A 4,920-nucleotide genomic window follows, 5' to 3' on the forward strand; every position below is an offset into this window, starting at 1 on the left:
AGTCTGGCTCTGTTGCCCGGGCTAGAGTGCCGTGGCGTCAGCCTAGCTCACAGCAACCTCAAACTCCTGGGCTCAAGTGATCCTTCTGCCTCAACCTCCCGAGTAGCTGGGACTACAGGCATGTGCCACCATGCCCGGCTAATTTTTTCTTATATATATATATTTTTGGTTGTCCAGATCATTTCTTTCTATTTTTTAGTAGAGATGGGGTCTCGCTCTTGTTTAGGCTGGTCTCGAATTTCTGACTTTGAGCGATCCGCCTGCCTCGGCCTCCCAGAGTGCTAGGATTACAGGCGTGAGCCTCCGCGCCCAAACTGGGACCCTGACATTTAACCGCTGGCTACACAGCAGGAACACACAGCCCAGGCTGAGAAGAAAGCAGGGAGAGAGGAAGAAGGGGAAGACAGACTGGAGTCCACAGAAGCACAAGGCTGTGTGTGGACTGTCCCTGCTGCTCACACACTGACCTTGTGTTCATCCCGACAGCTGGGCCCAGAGGCGTCGGGGAGGAGGGCACAAGAGGACCCAGCTGGCTGGGCAGGCTGAGGGGACAGGGTGCAGGGGTTGGGGGTGGGGAGTACAGAGGAACAAAGGAAAGTGAAACTGTCTGTATTCTCAAAGGAGCCAGAGTTCCTGCCATGGCCTATTCTTGGCTCTGGAAAGAGGAATGGTCCCCCACGAAGCACATTCCACAAGGCTTCTGGGTCATATTTTTAGTGAGTACAGATAGTCCCCAACCTACAATGGTTTGACTTACGATATTTCAGCTTTAGGATCGTGCGAACCCATCCACATTCAGTAGAAATCATACTTCCGAGTACCCGTATAACCATCCTATTACTCACTTTTAGTACAGTATTCAAGAAATTACATGAGAAATTCAACACTTTGTCATAAAACAGACTTTGTGTTAGATGATTCTGCCAAACTGTAGGCTAAGGTAAGCGTTCTGAGCACGTTTAAGGTAGGCTAGGGTAAGCCGTGATGTTCGGAAGGTTAAGTGTATGAAACGCATTTTCCACTTGTGATGTTTTCCACTTACGGTGGGTTTATCAGGATGTAAAGTTGAGAAGCATCTGTCCCTTTTCGGAATTCCAGTTTAGATTTATCTTGTCCCTCACCAATCCTGTCCCAGCCAAATTTGATATTTGTGCCTTCAACAAAGAAACCGACATGTAGAGGAGATTCATTCATTCATTCAGCACATAGTTACTGAACAGCTACCTGGGCAAAGGCCTAGGAGTGAAGAGTCACAGAGGCCTGTGACAAAGCAGGCCCTTCACAGGAAGCACATCCGGAGGGGCGCAGAGCAGAGTCGTGGCCGCTTAGGGACAGGAACTGTTGCTGGGGTTCAATCTCGAGCCCTTTCCCCTGCTGTTTCCGTTCAGCTCGTTACAAACGTGTGGGCTCTGTGTGTTTCTTGGCCTGAGGTCTGGCAGGGCTGGAGAAGGCCTGAATGTTTTGTCGGTCAGTGTTGTTCTTTGCATGTGTGGACACAGTCTTTCTCTCTCTTGCTGCAGACCAGCTGCCTGTGCAGCAGGGCAGGAGGAAACCGGGGCAGGGAAGGGCGAAGGAACTGCATGGAACCCTGCAGGGTTGAAGTTGGGATGCCTCGGGGGCGCTCCTGGTCTCCCAGACCTCATCCCCTGACCTTCTGCCCAATCTCTGGTTGATGCCAAGATTCTTAAAGCATCAAACACTGTCAGGACTTGTCAGTCACATTGGCCATGTCCACACTGCCATTTACTGGTGGCCAGGGAGGAGATGTCCTCAGGGGGAACATGGGCATGGAGGGGTCATTGTGGTTGGTTCCTCTACTTCCCTCTTCCTGTGTTTTCTGGGGGAGCCTGGACACTGGTGGGAGGTGGGAGAGCCCCTCCCTCCAGAGCAGACATTTGTTTTCGTGACTACCGAAAATTAAAGGGAGCTGATTCTGAAACATTTGTCCCAATGGCACAGAATCTCCAAACTCACAGCAGCAGTCATCGCTGACGTTTGTAGACCCCCTGACGCCAGGCTCCCTAAATATTCCTCCTGAGTTTAAAGTGCAGGAATGATGCCTAATGTTCCTGCTGCTTTGCTCCTCATCAGGGCAGTTGCTGCTGGGTGAGGATCATCCCGGCAAGGCCCCCAAACACTTAGTAATATTGCCTGGCCCTCCAGAGACCCATGTGCTCAACTCAGGCATCAGGAAAGCCGTCAAAATGCCCTACGGAACCCTTGGTGATGGTGGAAAAGACAGAAAAGGAAATTGCCTGCGTCCTGTTGTATTCCGGGAAACCGTGGTTGTGTCAGAAACCAGCCAGAACGAAAGTGAATGGAAGAGGCTATTGCCCAAGAGGAGGGCGAGCCCCACCGGCCGCTCTGATTCTCTGTCCTGTGCCACTTTCTTCAACCCCTTGTCCCTACATCAGTGATCCACTTTATTTCATTATGTGTGTGTGCACGTGTGTGCGTGTGCATGTGCATGCTCTCGTGCTTTCTCTGAGCATCTTGTTCAGAGCTGAATTCCAGCCTCTGGCCCGGGTCCTGCACGCAGGCCCTCCCTGAATGTGTGCTGCCCACTCCGGCCTCCCCTCGCCTGCCCTGGTTCCATCTGGACTTCAGGCTGCTACCTCCTTCCCTCCGGCAGGCCTCCATCTTTCCACGCGGGTGGCGATGGAATTGCAAGCGGGGCCTTTGAGGGCTCTGGCTGGGCTGAGTGATGGCTCAGATACCGGCCGGGGCCAGTCGTGGCCATGGAGCCCTGGGGCCTCCAAGATGCCTATCTGCCGTGGGTGGGGTTTATCTGGGTGTTTGCTTTCACTGCTCTTCGGCTTCCCTGGCAAAGGCTTTCATGTCCAGCTCCGCTACAGGCTCTGTGAGGTGTCACCTTCCTTGCTGGGGGGCAGTGGCTGTGGGGCCCGAGAGATAAGAGAAGAACGAGGAAGTGGGTGGTGGTGGGCAGGGGCCTGCTCGGGCTCCACTGTTTGGGAAGTCCCTGGGAGGAAACCAACCCCCTTCCTCCCTAAGGGGCCTTCCAGGAGGCAGCGTGAAGGTGAATGTGTGACCTTGGGTCCCTGCAGCCCCCATCCCTCCCCTGCCAGCCGCCTTGGGGGTCCTGGATGAGCTACAGTTCTTCTGGGCTGGGGAGTGGGGGTGGGCTCAGTGACCGACTCCCAGTAGGTGCTCAGGAAACTTGTGGCATCTGAGAGGCAATGTGGGGTCACAGACGTGATCGGGTTTTGGAGTCAGACAGACCCGAGGGCCCTTTGGCACTGCTGCTAGCTCTGGCACCACTTTGGGCCAGTGGCCTTTATTTCTCCGCCCCTTTGTTTTCCTCCTTCGCAAAAGGGAGTCTAAAAATTTCCAATTACACGAGAGGATGGGTGCCTCATGCAATAAACGAGGCCAGGGCTGTGTTTGGACGAATGCATTCCCTCTCTGAACATGCGTTCTGCTCCGTGCCGGGCACTGACGCAAGGTCAAGGTCGGGGACACAGCAGCGGTTCGGGACCACAGTGTGCAGAGCCGTCCAGCATGTCCTTGCTGCACTGGCCAATCACTGGCATGGAAGAGCCAGGTTTCCTGACTCTAGCTCTCCGCACAAGACGTGATTCAGGATATGCCATTGCGCGTGTGTATGTGTGTGTGTGTGCGTTACCATGAAGGGAAAGGAGCACCTCTAGCCATGTGCCGATCCAGTCGTGTGTCCGACACCCACCCCCCGCCCACCTCATACCGGGATTTTCTGTCCTGACACTGAGTAGACACTCGTCTGGGCACACCAGAGCACGTGTGCCCATGTACATGACTTGGGTTGGCCACTGCTACCATCTGAAGCTCAAGCCGCCAAATGGAGGGAGGGAGCCCCGAGCTTCATGACCTGCCAAGGACAACTCTGCCGCCTGCCCAGGGGCTGAGCTCCAGAAGCCTCCATGGCGGTCGGTTTTCTGTATCAGCCTGGGCAGGTTCTAACACTGGTCCAGGTGTTGCTGTGAAGGCGCATCTACAGTCAGTTGACTTTAAGCAAAGGAGATTACCCCTGATAATGTGACGGGCCTCATCCAATCCCCTGAAGGCCTTGGAAGCAAACACTGAGGTCTCGGAGAAGAAATGCAGCCTCAGACTGCAACATTAACTCCGGCCTGAGTTTCCGCCCTGCCCTACAAACTCCAAGCTTGGTAACCCCTACAATCATGTGAGCCACTTCGTTCAAATAAATCTGCTTCTATACAGTCATGTGATGAGAAACGTCAGAGACATGTTCTAAGAAATGCGTTGTTAGGCAATTTCACTATTGTGCGAAAATCACAGAGCGTACAGCTGACCCTTGAACCACACAGACTTGAACCGCGCGGGTCCACTTAGACGTAGATTTTGTCCCACCTCTGCACCCCTGAAACAGCAAGACCGACTCCTCCTCTCACTCAGCCTACTCAGTGTGAAGACAGGGAGGATGAAGACCTTTATGAGGAACTATTTCCACTTAGCGAATAGTAAATGTTTTCTCTCCCTTATGATTCCCTTAACATTTTTTCTCTAGCTACTTTATTGTAAGAATATGGTATATAACACATATAACATACAAAATACGTGTTCATCCGCCGTTCCTATTATCGGGAAGGCTTCCAGTCAACAGTAGGCTATCAGTAGTTAAGTTTTGGGGGAGTCAAAAATTATATTCGGATTTTCGACTGTGTGAGGGTGGGTGCCCTTAACCCCCAGTTGTTCAAGGGTCAACTGTACCTGGAAACTCAGATGGTAGAGGCTACCACACACCAGGCTCTACCGTGAAGCCTACTGCTCCCGGGCCACAAACCCGTGCAGCATGCCACTGTATGGAACTCTGCGGGCAACTGGAACATGGTCAGTGTTTGTGTGTGTGAATGTATCGGAACATAGAAAGGGTACAGTAACAAATACAGTATTATAATCTTA

Source organism: Propithecus coquereli, unplaced genomic scaffold (assembly GCF_000956105.1).
Source record: "Propithecus coquereli isolate 6110/MARCELLA unplaced genomic scaffold, Pcoq_1.0 Scaffold77, whole genome shotgun sequence".
Classification (NCBI taxonomy): domain Eukaryota; kingdom Metazoa; phylum Chordata; class Mammalia; order Primates; family Indriidae; genus Propithecus; species Propithecus coquereli.